This window comes from Python bivittatus, unplaced genomic scaffold (genome assembly GCF_059951505.1).
Source record: "Python bivittatus isolate LINGU-HERP-01145 unplaced genomic scaffold, Pbiv_v1 ctg000480_np1212, whole genome shotgun sequence".
NCBI classification, from domain to species: Eukaryota; Metazoa; Chordata; class Lepidosauria; order Squamata; family Pythonidae; genus Python; species Python bivittatus.
This window is the reverse complement of record NW_028277075.1, coordinates 46,048,042-46,070,580: the sequence shown is the minus strand read 5'-3', so window position 1 is coordinate 46,070,580 and position 22,539 is coordinate 46,048,042. Positions and strand designations below refer to the sequence as shown.

The 22,539-nt window shown below is 36.8% G+C and overlaps 1 long non-coding RNA gene across 3 annotated transcripts in view; it reads right to left on the bottom strand.

Moving 5' to 3' along the window:
- Positions 1 to 22,539, bottom strand: part of LOC112541787 (uncharacterized) — a 163,704-nt gene that overhangs the window by 30,848 nt on the left and 110,317 nt on the right. The window contains exon 4 of one of the 3 annotated variants that reach the window (XR_015797048.1): positions 1,290 to 17,156. The exons of the other annotated variants lie outside the window; for them this stretch is intronic. This is a non-coding gene — a long non-coding RNA (uncharacterized LOC112541787). Of the gene's footprint in view, positions 1 to 1,289; positions 17,157 to 22,539 lie in introns of those variants that run through there. 3 annotated transcript variants of the gene reach the window in all.

Sequence of the window (22,539 nt, the reverse complement as noted above, 5' to 3'; positions counted from 1 at the left end):
GAATTGTTAAGTGGAAAAAGGGAAGGCAGATGCTTTGGATTGGTAAATTTAAGGAGACAGTTCTTCCATTTCATTTTTATGTGCTGTCAGCCAAATCAATTTCAAAGAGCTATTTGCCAAATTCTTTGTATGCGTTCACCCACATCATTTTTCAGTTGCATTTCAGCTCTTAAAGCACGTAAACAGTATATTCCAAAGGGCACATACACAAGTTCTGCATTTCTCCTTCTCATCCCCCTTCCTTGTCCTCCTCCTCCTCCTCCTCCTCATTCCAGACCCACCTAATTGAAAAGAAGATGTTATTTGGCAAGATAAGATCACTGAAGAGAGCCAGTAGACAATACAGTAAAGAACATGGATCATGGTTGCTAAGACGTTATTCTGTGTGTCCTGCTGAGGTGTGCAAGGAAACAATTCACAGATTGAGCCACCCATTCACACTCTTTCTAACAGCCTCTTTTGTCTAATGCTTATTGTGTGTGTGTGTGTCTTCTTATACGAGTCTGCCAGAAGAGGGATAGGCTAGGATCTACATAAAACTAGATTAAGGGCTACCTGCTGGTGTGCCATAATTGATCAATATCCATCAGATATTCCTTCTCTTCAAGAAGGTGATATACATTTGAGCATGAATGTGTCAATCAAAAAATGAAAATGATTCTCCAATTCCTAATCGAGCCCTTTTCTACACAGCCCCCAGCTTCTTCCCCCAAACTATCAGAAGAATTTTCAGACAGCTGTGAAATTCTCTTTAACAGTCCTCATTTTCTCTTCCATAAGCCAACCAATGTTGCTGCAAACTGGCCAGTGGGTGAGCACTTAAAGCAGCAGTTAATTGGTGTCTTGCTTGCTGCATTTTTTTTTTTTTGCAAGGGTCAGGAAAAAGGCCAAGCAAGCAGACAAATCAGCCAGTCCTTCAGAGTAGCAAAAATTACACACACACACACACACACACACACGTATATAAATAGAGTAAAGGTAACAAGGAACCATAAGATTTTATCTAAGGAGAAGAATAGAAATTCTGAGATCCTAACCCTAGGAGTCTAGGAATAGGAGCAGAGCAGGTAGATATTTCTCACCAATAAGGAACCATCCACTTACATCTTTAGAGGCAATGCAGTGATTCTGTCTTTGTGCCATTCCTCTGGAGCAGTTGCAAAGCTGAATGATTTTTATAGTTAATCTATGTGCAAACATTGCCAGAAGCTCCAAGGTTTTATTTATTTGTTTATTTGTTTAATTTAATTTTATTTATTAAGCAAATTTATATAGCGCCCCCCCCCATCTCACCAAAGCAACTCTGAGCAGCGTACAACAATCAGATAAAAAGACAGATATAACAACAGAAGAAATATTTTAAAAAAACAAACATTAATAAATACAGTAAAAAAACAGAAATGCAAACCATAGGAGAAGGGAGAAGAAAAATGGCCCCCTCAGCAATGGAGCCATCTAAGCGGGTCTCTGGTTCCTTATTATGTGATCAAACAGAGGCTGAGCCAACCACCACAACCCTCACACATGGAAGGATGAAATATTTTTTTTAAAAAAATAATTCTATAAACAGAAGCAACCATGGCGTTATATACTTTTGTGTAAAAATAATTGTGATAGTCTTTAGAAGAATGGAAGGTAACATTTCTGCATACAGCAGCTTAAATCTCCTCTTTGGGGATTTTTTGTCATATGGAGATTTTGGAGATTTTTGAGGGTGGTTTTTAATACCTTAACAGTATGTTTAACATATGTATATTATATGACTAATTCAATATGTAGCTGAGCTAAAACCTTAAGCTGTCTGCTCTTTGTGCATCAGGTTCTTGTTCTGGAAATGTGGCACAGTTATGACAGTTTGGGATTGATCCATTATGATAGATTGATCTATGGTGATCTGCTACTATTATGGATGAGATTTTGTGCTCTAAATAGCTTGTGAAATAGCTGTACAACTTAGATGAATAGGATATTTTCTGTGCATCATCCCTTTCTCATTAATCCTGACCTTTCATTGTCTAATTTTCACCCTTGAATTACTGTGGACTCCATTCCTAGGTCCTTTTCATGTATTGGCATTCTATTCTTAAGTGTAATCAACAGAAGATATTTCAACTAGCTTTTCCAGGTCAACTTACCACCTGTTCTGTTGCTCTTCTTTTAGTAGCTAGTAATCTCCTTGGGCTACGTTTCTTCAAAAGGATCCATAATAAGACAAAAAAAAAAAAAAAAGTGGGGGGAATTAGCATGATGTATCTTATTATGAACCATGAGAGTTGTGCATATTGTCACAGTAATTATTATTAACTTGAGTGTGCTTAAGCTGAAGTAATTTTATTTATGGTAAAAAATAATTCCCTTCTCTTTGTGATTCTAGTTTTTGCTAATACACATCTGTAATGCAATACACATCTGTGTTTTCTTACTAAGAATTTTTATTAGGGGAAACTTTTCCCCTAGGACTAATTTGTATATCCATTACTTATTTTATGTATTCATTTATAATTCAAATTTATAAGGTCACCCAACTCAAAACAGCTCTGGATCATACTTTACTGTAACAGTATGGAAAGTGATGATAGCTTCATTCACATAATATGCAGACTGAATTTGTGTATCAGTGCAAAGCATAAGGTTCAGATAGCTCCCAGATGTCAACACAATTCCAGCTGCTCCTGTTCCAGTTTGAAAAGAGTCAGGCATGTTCTGCCTGCACTGTTCAGCCTATGCTACACTCTTCTTGTCATTCTGCAGATCTCTGTGGGAAGTCCTATCAATTTCTTCAGTTCAAGAGACTGAGGATGGCTCCCCATTCCCAGGCTTAGACAACAGCACTTGAATTTTTAAGTTGTCTTTCTAGAGACTGTTTTCAGCACTGTAGTATCTGAAGCTAGGATGAAAAGCATAGTATATCAGTCTAGCCTGATGCCAACATTTAAAAGCAGTACAAATCATGCTTCTCCAAGAAGTCCATAAGATAACACATCCCCAGCCTGCACCTAGCCCACACCAAATGATAGGAGGATAGGTAAAAGTTGGCTGTATTTAGAGGCTCTGCTGTATCTGTTGTATTTTGTCCAAGAGTTATACTGTATCTACCTTCACTCAAAGGCACTATACAGCTACGTAGACTTCTAGTGAGAAGTCATGGGGGATTAGACATCCCTGAAGCAGCAGGGATGGCATTGTGGCAGAGATTGGCGGCCAGATGGGGAATTCTGGTTGGCAAAGTCTCTCCAGAAAAAATAAGGACCATGAGATTGCCCACTTGTATTTTAGACAGCTGCTCCTCATGAGTAGACTGTGGGAACTGAGGTTTTTGTTATTTACTTGTGAGTCAAGCGGTTGGGAATTGAGGGATTTCAATCAGGCTCACAGCCATAATGCAGCCTATATGGACTTAAGGTTTGGTGAGCCTCATTTCTTAATCACTTTTGGAAAGTGCTTAACTGCTTTTCAACTATCAGGAACCTTTGGATCAACAAGTCTGAAAACATCGGGTGAATTTCCTTCAATCCTTAGTGAAAGAAGTTTTAAATACAAGTTTAAGGACTTAAAAAAATTTTTTTTTTTTTAATGGAATAAACAGTAAAAGGATGATTCAAATGTTGATTTTGGAATGTTACAAACAGACTAAGGGTCCAGATAGATTTGAAATAAGATTTTGAAATCAATTATAAGAATCCTTCCCATGGGAAAATGCTGGTGTTTTGAATTCTTAAAAAAAAAAAAAAAGATGGGAATGTGAAGGTTGGACAGGAGAAGGAACCAAGAGGAACTAAAAATTACAATTAAAGAAGAGCACTTAAATTTGACTTAGTAATACAGAATGGAGCAAAATACTTCAACATGGGACATATTGAAGGATATTTGTGAACAATGGACCCAGAAATTAATTTTAAGAGTGTCTGCCTCTATAAATGGACTGTGTTTCAAAGATGTTATGAAAGACGAACAAGTTTTACTGGACAAGACTAAGACTGATTTGAAAGTAGATTTAAAAATGACAAGCTACAAGAATAATATGGAGAAAGATATTACATTAGATATACAAATGAAACCGGCTGATGTTTTAACAATTAAAAGGGATAACAACCCTATCCCTAAATAACAAACCAAAACAGTGACCTGGATAACTTTCCCATATTGGATTTACAAAAGAGACCTGTGAAAATTTTGAAGGATTTTGTGAGAAGGAACAAAGAAAAAAATGAAAAGAAATCAAGTTCTAGGACATTTGAAGTGATTAAGATCAAGATTGTTAAAAGTAAAAGGAAGGAATATAAAGTTTGTTTATTTGATCAAGGTTAAAATAGATATTTTATCTCTGGTAACTCTTCATGGATTTTTGCTGACCAGGACTGAACAGTGAGGCTTTAAGGATTTTTTTATAGATAAGAGATGAGATATGGGAAAAATCATTTGTTTTATTTTAAGAAAAGGTGATAAGCTACTAAAATTGTTTAACCTTATTGTGATGAAGGGGGAAGCCATTTTTTATATATTTCTTTTCTTTTTCTTTACTATATTCTTATTTTTTTCTTTTTTTCTTTTTCTATTTTTCTATTTTTTCTTTTTTTCTGCACTTTCTATTATTTCTTTTTATTCTTTTATTTTTTTATAGTTTGTATTAGTTTTTATCCTTTGTAATTGTAATGTTTAATAAAATTATTATTTAAAAAAAGATGCTAGAGAGATACATTACCAGGGAGAAGGCATAGCATTACATAGTTCCGTCTTCATATCCTGTTCAAATGATAAGACTCTGAACTGGAGATCATCTGGTAATTCCATATTCCATCAGGTCAAAAGGAAGCAGAGAATTTCAGAGACAGGCTCTGGTTTTAGAACTTCTTCCCAAAGTAAGCCCAAATGCATTTACTTCACTGAGTATTCATATAAGGCTTCTGGTTGGTTGGTTTTTGGCATATCATTCTAATAAAATGGTTGGAATGAGTGGATATCACAGCTTTATTTTTTATGTTATTTATAACTTTGGTTTTAAAATAAATTATTTATCCATCTGTGTTGTTCCTGAATGTTGCATTTACGTATTTTTGTACTAGGGTCTTCCTAGTGTGATTAAAGGCTTGTCACAGGGTGAAAATAAATTCTGTCTTTCTCATGGGAGCCAAAATCAATGACACAGGATACAAAGACATTCTGAAGACAAGGCAGAAAGCCTTTCCCAGCTGCGTAGATAATGTGGAGATAGCTTCCTCACCTTCTGAAGACAGCTACAAGACACAGCTCAGGAAGACCCATCCAAGTAATCTATCAATGAATTTAAATGGTGAAGTTTGCCTGTCCATTTTGTAGTTGTCTTCCTAATAACCGATGGAAATCAGCTTTATTGTCACAAGTGCTGAACTATAAGATCTATTTAAGATCTATATTGAATTGAAAAAGGTATATCAGTACGGAAAGCACTCTTCCCTAATATATTTTAAGCAATTTATTCTTAACATTTCAGCTTCATTGATTAGAGTCTCTTTCTTTCTTTCTTTCTTTCTTTCTTTCTTTCTTTCTTTCTTTCTTTCTTTCTTTCTTTCTTTCTTTCTTTCTTTCTTTCTTTCTTTCTTTCTTTCTTTCTCTCTCTCTCTCTCTCTCTCTTTCTTTCTTTCTTTTTCTTTCTTTCTTTCTTTTCTTTCTTTTTCTTTCTTTCTTTTCTTCAGCATGTGAATGCATGATGAACCCTGATTAAATGTTCCATTTAGAAAGCACAATAGAAAGTGAAATTGTATCCTGTCCTGTTAGAGGGGATAGCTTATTTATCTCTTTGACTCAGTGACTCTTCTCTAACTACTTCTTTATATGTTATTCTGATGAAGTTAAGCCACTGCAATTTTTTTCAGTATGTTCTAGCAGTAATAGATCTCAAAATTAAGTTTGGCTAATTGTGGGGCTTACTAGTTTTCTGTGGAATGTTAACTCCCTGAACATCAAGCCTTTTGCCATACTTATGACTTTTTAAATGGTTTATTTCTTGTGTTTTTCAGTTTATGAGTAAAAAAAAATATATTAAATTTTCAATTCTGCTAGTATTTCCATGTATTCAAACTCTAGAAACCATATATATGTATAGTATCTTATTATTTATACTTTTTATATATTTAGAGTATAGTATATATAATTTTTATACATGCCTCCCTTGGCCTTCCTCCTGACCAGTTGCTATTCCTAGAATATAAAGAAGCTTCCAAATTATAAAGAGTTTTCCACAACAGAAAGAATTTAGTTTAATTTCATGTTATATCAAGGATATTTAGAATACCTGGATAGAAACTAAGTAGAGATTTGACTACACTTATATCCCCTGCTCAGCCATGACGTTTTTTTAGAGCCAGACGTGAAGTTCTACAGCAGTTCTCAGTAGTAGATCAGCCAAAATTCCTTTCTCAAGAAGGATTTTCTCATATATACACAACAGAAGTTTAAATTTTAGCAAGAATGGTTCCCATACATACAACACATCATGTAGCGTGGCAAATGTAATCAGTCTGGTTTCTAAGGGGTTCTAAATGTCTACAAATATTGCAAATTAGCAAATGTATAAAAAGGAGCAAGTCAGAAACCCAATCATTTTTTTCTCTTTTTTCTTTTCTTTTCTTTTCTTTCTTTCTTTCTTTCTTTCTTTCTTTCTTTCTTTCTTTCTTTCTTTCTTTCTTTCTTTCTTTCTTTCTTTCTTTCTTTTTGCCTACTGTTTTTGGTATTTTAATTCTTGTTAAAGTCCAATGGGACTTTAATATTAATTAATCAGCTTAAGAGCAAAACTTTTATCACACAACAAATACTTTATACTTGTAGCAATTATACTCAACTTTGGATGAAAAATCCAAATAATTTTATGTTTGTAATACTGACATCCTAAATTGTAATTAATATCGATAGAACTGTCAGGCCTAGCCCAAAGAACTCCTGGAGACCATGCAGGATCAATCAGCAAGGTTTATTAGCCAGCGCCTGTTTACAGAAATCTTCTCAGACTGACCACTAGTTCCCAGGCACAGCTATTCACTATCTTCTGGAATGTTTAGGGATGCACCAGCTTCCTCCGCTTATCTCCAGAGCATTGCTCTGGAGATGAGAGCACCATTTTCACCCCCCTTCCTCCATTCCAGTCCATCACATGAACACTTTTTTCTCTTCTCTGTTTTCAATACTCTATCTAAATAATAGTCAATAATCTTTAATCACATTATAAACATTACTATATTAAAACAATGCAATGTATCGAGATTTATAATAACATAATAAAAAGAAAGAGAGAGAGAGAGAGAGAGAACCTTTCTCGGGAATTCAACTTCAGTAGAAACCACCCAACATATTTTGTGATATTGCATATATTATCAAGGTGGCCAGTCTCTTATTTCCCCCTTGTGGGAACATATGTTAGGATGATCAGATACATTTTTTCTTACCTTTCTTTTACCAGATAAGAAACCTAATGTACAAAGTATATTTACCTACAAAGTAGCTAAATTTTGCATTGCAGCTATAAAAACATATAATATAACATATAAGATACCATAAAAACATATAAGATAACAAAGAACACAAATTATAACCAAGGTGAGTTATGTTATGTGCTGTGTCATTAGAATATTATATATGGTTTTAACATGGTTTTATTATGCTATGTTATTGTAGCACAATTTTGCTGTTCACTGTTTTCCCATTGTTATGATCATTGATAGAATAAATCTTTGTCTGTTGGTCTTATATGCATTATAGAGTATTTCCAAGAAGTTCTATTTTAAAGCAGGTCACCACCCGTTAAAGCTGACTCTGATCCCTTTGGATTTTCTCCAGAGAGAGAATAGTTTCAACAAATACCTGTTTTGCCAAGATATGCATAATGTTTTTTGTTGTTGTTTGCTTTCTTATTAATATGTAACTATTCTAATTTTGATAACAGAATCAGCTTTTTATATGGATTTGCCATATTGCCATTTTAGTACTGGGATATTGACATGTTAAATCATGATTTAATAATATTTAATAGAAAACATTGCATCAAGTGTATTTAAAAAAACCTTTCATCAACTGTTATCCCAGGGAGCATATCTGTGCTTGGTGAAAGAAACTCTGATTTAGGAGATCTAAATTTCCCTTGTGGTCAGAATGGACAGGTAGAAAGCCTGTCAGCAGTTTTTATTCCTGGCATACAGAAGCAAATGCACCCAGAAGAAAAAGAATAGCTTGGGATGTGAGCAATATATCTTTTCTTCTTAACATGGTAAACCATCAGGGGAGATTGTCCTTAGTATGACACCAGAGAGACTGGCTAGTACAGTACCCTTTTCTTAGTTAGTCACCTCTAATATAGTTCAAAGATGTTTAGCTTGCAGGCACAGAGTCATTCAGAGAAGTTCAAGTCAATCTACCATGACATATACAGTTTCTCTACACTATTCCAGTGCAGTTTCATTGCTCTATGATGAAGTCTTTTCACTGCTTGGCACCAAGTTCATTGGTTCTGCTATTGTGCAGGCAGGGTATTTCAACAGATGGATTTGGCCCATTGAGTTTAATGAGAAGTTATTATGAATCAGAGCAGTGATGCTCTGTCCTGCAGAATTCCTGGTTACAACTTTCTGAATAATATTTCCACAAGCATATTTGTTTTGTCGAGCTGTGGCAGCAATGGGTGTCTCATTTATTTGTGCAGGCTGCTGCAGATACTCTTAATTGCAACAGAATAACAGTTGTTTCTGGTTTATGGAGTTAAAGGTTGTGCCAGTTATATCTAGCTTATATTGAAGGGATCAGATATAGTGATTTACTGAATTGGACTCAGAATCCAATTCATTCAAGGTGGCTAGCTTATAATGTTTACAAAGCTGTTTAGAATGCTGGATAGGTACAAATCAACAATTATCCAGCCAGCCAGAGCTGTTATATAAACGTGGTTCAGGTGTCTCTAACTTTTAAGGCCAGGAAAAGAACAGCCCAAAGTCCACTGACTTGAAAGGATGAGAGAGAAAGGCCTAGAATGTAAACCTTGTGGGGTTGTGGGTGTGTTTGTATATGTGTATGTGTGTGCTTGTGTATCTCTATGTGTATGCCTTTGTTATGCAGTAGGCAGATCTTCTGCATATACGTTGAATATAAATGTATTACTTATTTAAACATAGGGAACATGTAGCACCAGTCCACCTATTTGGGTATGAAAAATGTTATGGGCCAATTATTTTTTTAATGTGAGTTAACGTATTCATTTTTACCTCTTAGTGCTATAACTGTTATCCTACATTAGTGCTACAACTGCCATGTTTCAACAAACATAAAGGCAATGGCAAAATCCCCAAGCTGAGTCAACTCCTAATGATTTCATAGAGACATTCATGTAGTTCTGGCAACAACACAAAATGGTTTATAACTGCCTTCCTTTGGGTTGCCCCCCCCCCAACTTTTAAAATTTAGCTTACAATCCTAGTGTTTTCTAGTGATTTTCCATCCAAATACTAACCAGGTCCAACTTGGTCCCAGGGGCTCAATAAACCAATGAGGACCTTGCATGTAAACAATCTCTGCTTAACAAGATATCATTAAATATAGTAGTCAAATGACTTCTATTCTTTCATTGTAAAACTTCTTCAGGGACCATTCTTTTATCTATAAAACATTTTGTATGAAGAGATACGTTTAATTTATACATGGCTTTGTGTACTGCCTACTCCAAAGATTGTAGACAGGATACATCTCAGAATAAAAATCAACAATGTGAGAACAAATGAGAAAACAGATATCCACATCTTTGCGCAGCCATACCAAATCCAAACCCACTCTGACCGGCTCCAATGAGACTCCAAGCTGTACCTACCACCTCAAAGGCTCATTGGAAAGTACTATCTTCACTGCTTTCTAGAATGTTAACAGAGAAGGAGCTCTCCTAGCATCAAAAGGCAGATTATTCTAGAGGGAAGGGCCTCTTACCAAAAAATCTTGTTTCTGGACAGACACCCTTCCCCTTTGGCATCTTGAGGAGGAATTCTCAAGCTGTTTGTTCAGCCAGGGTGAAGGTTGAGCAGAATCTTCAGGTATAATACAGTTCTGCAGGAAACAAGCACACAAGCCACAAAAGGGCTCTATGGCATCTTGAATTGGACCTGGAAGCCAACTGGCAGCCAATGCAGCTACCAAAGTATTGGTGTTATTCTGTAATAGCAGTGCATTTTGTACCAGCTGTAGCTTCCAGATTCCCTTCAGTGATTCTGTGGTCTGACAGTAACAAAGAACAGCATCATCTCAGTATTTATCTTGCTAACTATCTTTTGGATAACATTTTTCCATGACAGTATCTACTTGTCTAAGCCTTAGCATTTCAAACAAATTCTTCTCAATTTTTTCTTCTACAAATAATTTTGAGGGAAAATGTATGCCAGACATCTTCTGAACAATTGGAATTTGGGGTTGCAAAACAAACTGTCCTACCAAAGCAATACTGTTTGTCAGAACTGGTTCTGCAAATAGACTTCAGCATCAGGAACAGAGCTTCACCCTTACTCAACCTGCTTCACATTCTTGGACAGCATGGGAATTATTTGCCAACTCCCTCATAGCAGCCCACAATGGGATCGGAATGAATTACTGGTTTAAAGTCTCCTCTTACCGAAATAAATGTTTTTGACAAGATTTATTCCTTGTATTTCAGAGATAGCAGGCAGAAAACAGAAGGGAAATCTGGATAAGAAGAAAGACAAGGACACGCGTCCGGGCATTTGAATCAGCAGCAAATGCTCAGCATATGTTGTTTTGTTGTTCTGAGGACGTTCTGTTGACGGGCACGCTACCCGCTTTCCTTTAGGTTGTTCCCCTTTGTCCTCATTTCCTCCCTGGCTTTAATGTTTGATTTGTTTTATGAAGGCTTTGTTTTCTTTTAAAGGAAAATAGAAGTAAACAGATAAGGTATTATCTACTGTTGTGGCATTACTTATAACTATTCTTGGTGGGGAATGCTCAGTTCTATGCCACAGTCGTAATTCACAGCACAATCACATTTTTCTTCAAATTCAAAACAGGTTATAAGACAGTTGTGCTGTAAAAATATTGAGAAAATTTAACATGCTGTTCAGAAATGCCAATTTGCCTTAACTGCGGTTGGGTGATAATTATATGGTTACTACTGAACCTCCAAACAAGGTGGAAGAACTACATTTTCCTATTTTTGCTGCCTCCTGTGACTTGAAAGAGACATTTCTGAGTGCTCAGTCAGTGCAAAATGCTGATCACAAGCTCACAGGAAGCACACAGCAGGTCTCACACCACTTATACATCTAGTTATTAAAGGCAGCTAAAGTGGGCCACTAGCTAGAAATCCCTGAGAGAAATGTGAAATATGAGGAATTCTTCACAAGTACCAAAGGCAGATGGCTGATTACAGCAAGTTTTATTTGGTAGCTGCTTTCCTTATTGCTTTTTTAAAAGTTCATTTGTCAACCACATAAACTTAATCATGACAGTGCCCTTTCATCATTCAACAACAGGAAAATACCAGCAGGATTGGGGAAGAGCTCGAAGTTCACAGTTATACAAAGGAAAAAAAAAAACTTACTTGTCCACAAAATAGACCAAGGAGGATTAAGATTTCATGGAATATTGAATGTCTGTTGGAAAACGTATGGAATGGATTATCTAGGAAGAGGACATGCTGCCTTCTTGAAACTCTAAGCAGGATACTGCAATATTTATTGCAGATATCACTTTTTAATGCTCTATAGATCTAAAATATGTTTACAGGTAGTCCTCGCTTAACTACCACAATTAGGACTGGCAACTCCATTACTAAACAACAGAATTGAAACATCATGTGACCACGATTTGCAATTTTGCTGCCAGCTTCTTCATTGACTTTGCTTGTTGGAAGCTGGCTGTGAAGCTCACAAACGGCAATCACGTGATTGTAGGACACTGCAATGGTCATAAACACCCACTGGTCGTGAAATGTCTAAATTTTGATCACGTGACCATGGGGATGCTGTGATGGCCGTAAGTGTGAGAAGTGGTCATAAAGTTACTTTTTCAGCACCATCTTAACTTTGAACAGTCACTAAACAGGGCAGTCATTAAGCAAGGACTGCTATATAATTAAATATGTAGCTTCAGTACTATTACTTGCCTATTAGGACAGATGTTTTGTTTTATTCTGTTTTTTAAAAGATAGTTTTATTATTGTTCCTTTTTAATGTTGCAGACTGTGTGTCTGTGTGTGTGTGTGTGTGGTATGTGTGTGTATACATACATACATACATATCAAACATGTCTGGCATTAATGTATGGAACAAATAATATATAGGTAGTCTTTCGGGTTCAAAGAAGACATACTGTTGTGCAGTTCATCTGTGGACATGAAGGTGGCTCTGCAGTCCCAGTTTGGAAGCACAGAGTCTAGCACAATGGGGGCATTGGAAGTCCATTGTTGTAATAACTGTGGATGTTATTCTGTGACAACGCTCACAGTTTTCTATTAGCTTTTGGTACCATCTGTCTTCAAAGCTGGTGGAGCCTTCATTGTACAGGGCTTGCCAGTGGGTTCTGTCAGCAGCCTCAGCTTCTAGTTCCCTTGGCGGGATATCACAGAGGTGTAGGGTTTCCTTCACAGCATCTTTGTAGCACTTGCATGGATGACCTCGAGGTCTCTTCCCAGTCTCCAGTACACTGTAGAGCAACTGGCGAGGCATATGGCAGTTGCCTATTCTGATGAAGTGTCCCACCCACTGCATCTGGACTCTGATAATCAGGGACTCAATGCTGGTGGACTTTGCACAATCCAAGACCTCCAGATTGGAAACACAGTCTTGCCAACGAATGCCAAGGATGGAGCAGAGAGTGTGCATGTGAAATTTCTCCACTTGTTTGATGTGCCTTCGGTACAGAGTCCAGGACTCACATCCATATAGGAGAGAAGGGATAACCACAACTTTGTAGACTTTCAGCTTTGTGGAGATAAAGATGTTGCGTTGATTGAACACTCTAGTACGCAGAATTGTATTGGTGGAATGGTTAGTTCTGAGACATTCTTTTATACAAATTCCCCTTTAGGGCTATATTTTTAGAGAAATGCATCAGTTTCTCAGGCTTATTCCTTCCAGTTCACTTCTTCTTATCATGCCCTGACTCCTTCATCTCCTGCTGGGAAGGGACTTCCAGTCAGGTCCTTATACTAGAAGAGGTTGAAGGCTTACCACATGGCTCAAATGTAGCCATAAAGAAAGAAAGAAAGAAAGAAAGAAAGAAAGAAAGAAAGAAAGAAAGAAAGAAAGAAAGAAAGAAAGAAAGAGAGAGAGAGAGAGAGAGAGAGAGAGAGAGAGAGAGAGAGAGAGAGATTAAATTAGTAGGAACTTAGTGGTTTCCAGCTAAGAGATATATCACACTTTATTTTTGTAAAGCAGTCTGCTTTTGTTGACTATCACTGTAATGCCTATTAACTTAGCAGAGCACCATCTTTAACATTAAGTCATTTTAATTAAACTGCACAGTTTTCACGATTCAGATCCTTAATCAGTCACCAGAAGCTGTGAATAGCATCTGCTGGTTCTTTATAATAGGGCCTGAGATTTTCAGTTAAACAATCATTTTTAGTTATTGATAATCATCAAATATATAATCTGTTTATAAGTGTTAGTTTGCTTTCCCCAATAGAAGCCTTACTTCACAACTTACTCCTGTTTCTTTTCCTTCAGTTATCAGGGTTCAATTATCAGGATCATATCTCACAACATTTTCCCTCCTTCAAGTTATAAACTATATTCAGTCTGAAATTCAATTTTGCTGCCTTTCTGGTATTAACTGCAACAGCCCTCTGTTGCTCCTGACTGTGTCTCATCTGTTTTAACCCTCTAGGATCAAGGTATTGTGCACTGCTCCTGCACAGTTGCTCCTAAACATCCAATTTGGTTTTGGCTTCATATCCTGGATACAATTCTGGCAAAGTATGCTCTCCATGATGATTATCACAGTGGTACTGAAGGTTGGTTTTGCGTCTGATATACTGACTTGCTTCCAAGTTTGCAAAGGAAGTCCATAGCTGTCAAGCCATGATCGGTGGGCTGGTCCATGTTCCTAGATAGGAATTGTTCTATAACTAAGAATGGATCTTCCTGTACTAGAATTTATTTTGTAATTTGAATTGCTCTAGCTTTTTCAGTATTCAGTCTTTTTTATATATATTTAGTATTTTCATAAGTACGTGCAATGTAGTTTAAACAAAATCCCCAGCCACCCAGTTTTACAAAATTAACATATTTTGGAATTGATCACGGTTGTTTTTTGTTTTGTTTTACAGCATAAATTATGTCTTCTGAAAATGTAATTTTTTTAATCTTCTAAATTAAAAAGTACTGGTTCCAATATTTATCTTTTGGGGAATCCACACTATTCCTCTAGTGTAAAGAGCTGTATTTCATTACAGGTAGTCCTCATTTAGCGACCACAATTGGGACTGGCAACTCAGTCATTAAGTGTAGTGGTCACTAAGTGAAACCATGTCTGTCCTTACAATCTTACTTCAGCATTCTTTTTCTTTACAGACCTGTGAAGGTCATAAATGTGAGGATTGGTCACAAAGCTACTTTTTCATCACCGTCATAACTGCAAACAGTCGCTGTATGAGGCAATCACTAAACAAGGACTACCTGTATTCCTTTCTGATTCCTGTTTCTTAACAATGAGGATCTTCATTATTAAAATTACATTAATGTAATTGAACCTATTTTTGTGATTGACTTCAGTAAATTCAAAGTGTAATTTATAATATTTTTCTGACTGATTTCAGTAATTACAAAATCTGTACATTATAAATCTTTTATACCACCTTTTAATAAGTTCAAAGCAGTTTGCATGCCAATATTTCCTTGAAAACATGCAGATTATGCAGTAAAACTGAATAATAATGTGGTGAAATTGATTAGGGGGGCAAGGCATTTTCTAGGATAACTTTCAAAGTAAATTATTTACAAATATTTCCTTTAATAAAGTAATATGCTATATTCTGATTTAATACTAATAGTATGTTTCCTTATTGGCTTATGGGTAGTGGTGGCTGGTTGTAATATGAAGAAAACTATACTGTACTTCTCTGCAAATAATGTGTCAATTCTTAGATAAAGAGGTTTGGTTATCTATTACAAATTTATCAGGATATCCATTATATTTTTAAGAAATTAATGGCAGATCTTGTAAAACAGGTCATGTTTGCAGTCTCTAGATATCTGAGAGAATTGTCTGTAACAATGAAGTGTTTATGATATTCAACTTCACAAATATGAGCTTCAATTCTCTTCCGTAATCTATGTTGCATTTTATAACCGTAAGTAATTTTTTTAAAGAAAGTTTATTTTTCTGACAAAGTTCACAGCCTGATACAAATATTTTAAGGCTTTGACTCAGCCCTGACCACAAAATATATTGTTGTCTTAATCGCCTTCATGAAGTTTTTTCAGTACTTCTTGTCACATCACAGTTGGAATAAGAGTCCTGTTACCGCAAAGAATTAGTCCTTGTGACAACGTAACTCTACCTTTCGGCAAAGAATGGATTGACTGCAGTAGGCATGCTGTGTTCGAGTGATGACCAAACCTTTTCATAACATTCAGTGTTGCCTGTAGCTATGGATCAGAAGTAGCAATTTGGCATATGCACTGAAGAAGCCAATTTAAAAAAAAGGTTTTCAGGCATAGAATGCTGTTTCATAGTGGCACTGGAAAAACCTGAAATGATTTTAAAAAACAAAACAGGGAAATGGTGCACTGTGGACTAAAAATACAGGCACAGTAGAAAAGTAGGTGGCTCAGAGAAATAAAAAAAATTGTTTTTGTTGTTGTTGTTCTGCCTGGTTTCAAATGAGTGATGTTCTACATGTCAGGCAAGTGTTATAACCACTAAGCTTTTGAGACTACTTATTCTCAGTACTATAATAGCTGCAGTGGGGATTAGAGGCTTACAATGATTGACTTAAACCAAAGGGTGTTCCTGGTTCTGTGCAATAGTCAATTAAAGTTCAGGGGATTGCCTAGAACAGTGTTTCTCAACCTTAGCTACTTTAAGATCTGTGGACTTCAACTCCCAAAATTCCCCAGCCAGCCATGCTGACTGGGGAATTCTGGGAACTGAAGCCCACAGATCTTAAAGTTGCTAAGGTTGAGAAACACTGGCCTAGAAGAATGTGCATCAGGCAAATTGGCCAGCAGTGCTTGAGATGGCTGAAATGGAAAACACAACTTTCAATTCAGAGCAGGAAAATAAAGAGCAATGTTGCATTTGCGTGGACTGGAGATGAGTGAAAGACAATGTCATCCATTCTGGCCTCCAGAAATAGGTGGTGACCTGTACTCATGACGGGGAAACTTGGAAGCGCAAATATATCTTTAAATATCTTCAAAAGTTCTTAGTTTCACAGATGCCATGTTCTCCACCACTTCAGAGATGAACCCCACCCAACTTTATTCATTTTTTCCTTATGGCTGAAATATGATTTCATATAATGCTATTAGTCATTTTTCATAAAACCAGATAACAAGGTTTTGCATTAAAGGATGAACAATATAGTCTATAGCAGAACGTGTAATTTTTGTAATTGTTCAATCATAAGTTGACTTTCTTACCATGCATGAAATGTTATCCACATTTAATTTTTATTCAGTGCTCCCTAATATAAGCTTTTTTAAAATAAATTCCATTAAAATGTGAAATTGGGAATTATCTTTCCTCAATACCAAGATTCAAGTGCTATTTTTGAGCCAAGAACATCACAATATTTCAAAAAGTGCACAATTCGAAGAGTAATTCTGTTCTGATGTGCATATTAGTCTGGGAACTGGAAATCAGGCCCTTTGCTTAAAAATGCAAATCAAACACAATTCTTTCCCATTCCCATGAACAAGGTTTAGTTCACTATGGTTGCCATCAAGAATTAATTCACATTTATTGTCCATTAATCAGACTGATTATGTGCCATCAAGTCAGTGCCAACTATTACATTAGTAGATTTTCTCCATGACAATTTGTCCCTTACCTGATTCTTCAGTTCTTCCAATGGTGCACCCGTTGCCATTGTAACTGAGTCCATCCACCTTGCCTCTGGTCATCTTATTCTCCTTCATTCCACTTTTCCCAGAATTAGAACCTTCTCCAGAGAGCTTTGTCTTCACATAATGTGTCTGAAGTAGGATAATTTGACTCTGGTCATTTGTGCCTCAAGTGAGAACTCTGGATCAATTTGTTTGATGATCCATTTGTTTGTTTTCTTGGCTGTCTATGGTATTCTCAGGAATCTTCTCCAACACCAAAGTTCAAAAGCATCAATACTCTTCCTATCCTGCTTCTTTGAGGTCCAACTTTAGCTTCCATTAAGTGTTACAGGGAATACCACTGCCTGCACTATTCTGATCTTTGTAATTGTTGATACAGCATATCACTTGAATATTTTTTCCAACGCCTTCATGGCTGCTGTATAAAGTGCTACTTCTAAAATGAATATATATACACACACATACAGACAGCCACACATACACACACATGGAGTAGGGCTGTGTATCATTTGAATTTGATTAACAAAAGCTGTTTTGGGATAAAAATGTAGCACCTGTTTTCAATTACTTAAAGCAGGCAAATGTTTTTTCCTGGGATGAGATGGCAGGTATGGGGGGAACATCTGAAAAAAGGTGTGGTTGATTTAACAATTACATTAAAAATTGACACCCCCCCACCCTCCCCAAAAACCAAGGCTTCTGTGGAAAATTTAAAAAGATGCTTTGGTTTACTGAATAGAAGAATAGGTACTGAGCTTAGCAAGGACTGAAGCAAGTCTTCTAAATCATTTTAAAATGTGTGCAATCATAGTCTCTAGGCATCTGACCATGGTGCTTTATTTCTATTTTTGGTTGTCCTAGGTAACATATCTTTGCAATCCATCTGTTCTTGACTTCAGCTCTTATTTATTTTCCTATTCCTTTCTCCGTTTGTTTTACATTGTTTTCCTCATCCTAGCTAGGAGCACTTCCATCTTTCCTTAAAGCAAAACAACCAAGAAATGTAAGAGACAACCTTGATCTGAACCACAATGTCAGGTGAGATGGCACCCAGTTCATTGTTCTTCCATTATCCTGCCTGAATTGGACTCTATCCCAGCTTCTCTTTGCATTGCAAGGGGAGTTTTCATTTGTGCCAAAATATGAAACTCAAAAAGAAACTTGATCAGATGTAGAGAAGCAGCACTCTGTCTAGGGCCTCCAGATCCCCCTCTTTTTTATTACTGATGTTTTAGCAATGAGGTCCCCAATAATACGAATCAATACTACAAAATGTCAAAAATAGCTTAGCAGGTTTACTGGTTTCATCCGCTTTTGTGTATGATTCTTTGTGCAGGGGGGGGGGCACTGAGTGTTGCTCTTAGCCATAAAAAGTTGTTCACTCCTGACTTAGGTAATGAACATGATTCAAGCAAAGGGTTTCTTATTCAGTGAATATCTGTCCCAGACGCTCATACATATATAGCCAACTCTTTCTGAATTTGTTGTCTTTTTCTGGAATCAGCTTTTTTTGGTCCTGTCAGCTACCTTTCTACCACTTTTGGCACCTTTTATTACCTCCTTTTCTTCTGCCATTGAAAAGCAAAAGAGCACAGTTATTTAGTCTCCCTGGGAAAAAAAATGGGGCCATATCTTTATTATGAGATCAGTCAAATCACTTCTTTGAAAAGATTTCCACCTTCAGGTTTCATCTGTCACTTGATAAAACTCTCCAGATATGGAGTTAGTGTAAATTTATCCAGGACATCTGTGGGTTGAATAATGGTCAAAAATAAGGCCTTTGCTCAAGAAAAGTGAGCCAAGGCACATGTCTGTGTGTTCAAAGTTATTGTCTAGTGACAAGATCAAATTCTGAGGAAAGAACTACAAATGTCTGGGAACAAATAACTCATAAGCAAAAACAGAATCACAGTCTTTATTCATAATAAGGCAGCTTGTTATTCTGTAATCATCATCATCATCATAAACTAAGGCAGTAATTAGGATTTTTTTTTTAATGTAAAGCCTTCAACTATCATATAATAAGTGTGAAGCATCATGAGATATTTGTTGAGATGGCCTATTAAATATGCAAGGTAAAGTGTTATAGTGAAATTTTATAAACTTTGTAACTAGTGATTGGACTCCCCTCCCCTCCCCTCCCCTCCCCTTATATTTCAGAGACTTTGAGTAGCTCACAGAACAGTACACTAGGAAGTAGAAACTCTCATGAAAAATGCAATCCAACTGACATGCCACCATTGAGCGATAAGATAATCTTTCTCATCCCCAAATGCCCTCAAGAGCCATGTTTTTGCATCTCTTTGAAATGCAAATGAATAAATGGAAGAGGGTAGTCCAGATATGGGGCAGGGGGTAGGGGTGGTGGTAGGCTGATCCAGAGGAAGGGGAGCATCACCAAAACAGCTGAGTCATGGGGTCCCTGAGGATGGCATTGCCTCTGGGATCTAATATAGTTCCAGTTTCAGGTCTGATTGGAATAGAGAAGCAATTATATTCCAACTGCAAAAAGGGACAAAACACTGAGTGACTTGTAGGCATATCAATAAATGTATTTATTCTTACTTATGTACAAAACATTTATGTCCTTATATGAGCAAGTTGTCTGGAAGGGGCACATCAAACCCACCCCACACCATATGAGTGGGTTTCAAGAAGTTCTATGAGGTAATGTCTAAAAAGAATCCCAAAGCAAACAGAACAAGGTATATTTTCTAATAAAAACAGGCAGACACCACAATGATCTATTCAAATAAAATTGATGCTGCCCGTGGAAAGAAGGCCATCTTAAATAGGAAAGTCTTAACCAATCAATCAAAGAGAATCATAGAGCATGCCGTCCTGGAGGTAGAGAGTTCCACTGAGAGGACCTTTTCCCTTGTTCCTATCAGTCATGCCTCTGTCACCGCTGGGACATGGGGAAGGGCCTTCTCATCAGAATCTGGACTGCTGGCAGGCTAATATAATGAACAATGCCCCAGGTTGATACAACAAAGTACCATTGAAATATAATTGCTGCCAATAGCTTTAGTCTCGTCTACAGAAGAAATCGCCCTGCACTTTGAACAGATACAAATATCCAACAGGTTTTAGTTCTGGTAGTCCTAATGAAAAGTTGTGTTGTGTTGTGTCTTCAAACACATTGCATTTTACATGATCTGTTCTTTCATTGTTTCCAGCATGATATTGCTTACAGAGAGGAAATGAAAGATAAAAAGATACCTGGTATTGATTTTGTTGTTGTTGTTGTTGTTAAAGATGTTAAATTTTAAAATTGAACGGATATAGAAAGTAGGAATATATGACACAGATGAACTAGTCTGAATAGAAAAAGAATATAGATAGCTTTTAAGTTGCAGTAAAATGAATATCTTATGAAATGGAAAAAGTATGACTTGCAAAGGAAAGGAATACAGCTCAAGGAAGCATTGTGATATTATTTCAACACTTCCTTTTTCTTGTTTTTTTCTTGTTTTTTTTTTCCTTTTGTAGTCCTTGTTATCCATTTTGCAGTAGATACCAGAGAAAGCATACAATATGAACCTTTTTCAGTACAGTGGAACATGGTCTTATTTAGATAACATCAGATTTAGGTAAAGAAAATCAGAGTCAGGGAAAGAAGCAGCATAAAACCTATCCAAAGATATGTGTAGATTTGTCAATAATACTTTAGCAACCTGTTTATATTTGCCTAGGATTTATACATATAAAGGAAGGTAGAGCTGGCCTTGGGGAAGGTATGATACCGCTGTTAAGGGAAGACTTGCAGAAATGATAGATAGTTCTGAGAAAGAGGGAAGCATGAGAAAGAAATTCAGAGTAACCCCACCTTGATTTTGTTTAGCATAAGGTGGGATAGGTTTTCAAGATTCTGTTATTCTATCCTACAATAAAGAGGATTCCTGGAAACCTTGGAGTGTGTTTCTTGACCTGGTCTACTTCAATGGGCTGACAGTACGGAATGAGATGACATTATTATTGTTGGTTGCACAGTCAGCCAGATGTTTAGACTGGTTTGGCATTTTTATCCATCTATTGAGTCCTTCCCAAGGATCTGGGATAGGCAGATGTTTAATAATATTAAAGATATCATTGCAGGATGTAAGCTGTTCGAAGTAAAGCTGCCTTTTGCAATTGACTGATAGTAATTTTGTCAGTGCCAATGGTGTTCAAGTGGTGCTCCAGATGCTTTGGAATTGCAACCAAAGCGCCTATTACTATTGGTACTATCTTTGCTTTCTTTTGACACAGTTGTTCTATTGCTATTTGCAGGTCTTTGTATTTTGTGATTTTCTCCAGTTCTTTCTCTTCTCTTCTGCTGTGTCCAGGTATTGCAATGTCACTATCCAGACTTTTTTGTCTTTTTTATCAACAGTTGTTAAGTATGGGGTGTTATGCGGCAAGTGCTTGTCTGTCTGAATTCCCAGAGCACTTTAGCTTCTTCATTTTCTATTACTTTATCTGTTTTGTGGTCCTGCCAGTTCTTGCTTGCAGGAAAATGGTATTTCTTGCAGATATTCAATGCATCATTGTTGCTACTTTGTCATCCCATTGTTTATAGTCAGACTGTGCAATCTTCTTGCAGCAGCTAACTAAGAGGTCCACTGTTTCTTCAGCTTCTTTGCAGAGGGGGCATTTGCTGTCTGTTGCTATCTTCTCAATTCTGGCTATGTATACATTTGTTCTTAAGGCTTGGTCTTGTGCAGACAGAATTAGCCCCTCAGTCTCTTTCAACTTTCCTGCTCTTAGCCATTGCCAGGTTTTGTGGTTATCAGCTTTGCCTGCTAGTGTGTGTGTACATGTGTGCGCGTGTGTGTGTACTGGCCATGTAATACTTTGGTTTGCCATGTCTCTTTTCTATTCTTCATCTGCTCTTTCTTGTAGACCAGTTTGGTCTCTTCAGTATTCATTAAGCCTTCCTGGTGTACTAGCTTCAGTGCATCTTCTTTACTGTCCTTCAGATATTCTTCTAATGCCTTTTTTCCCCCCTTCTTCAACCATCTGACATACTTGTAACATTCCACACCCACCAATGCTCCTTGGTAAGTGGAGTCTGTCAACATTGCTGCATAGATGAAGGGCATGATTCATTGTCATTATTTTTCTGGTCTTCCTATCCAGGGCTTCTAATTCTGCTTTCCAGTTCACTATTCCAGCTGTGTATCTAATAATTGGAATTGCCCTAGAGTTAATAGCCTTGGTGGTATTTCTGAGTTTGGACTTTAAGATCTTCTTCACTCTCATGATGTATTCACTACTAACCTTGTTCTTGACTTCAGTGTGCTTCATGTTGTCAGCCTGAAGGATACCCAGGTATTTGTTGTGATCTTCTTCATCCAGAGTTTTGATGTTATTTCCATTAGGCATCTTGATTCCTTCAGTTTTCATTACCTTTCTCCTGTTGATGGTAAGGGTGGCACGTTTGTCCAGTCCAAACTCCATTGCAATATCTTGGCTGTATATTTGGGCAGTGTTGAACAGCAATTTCATTTCTCATGGTGTTTTTCTATAC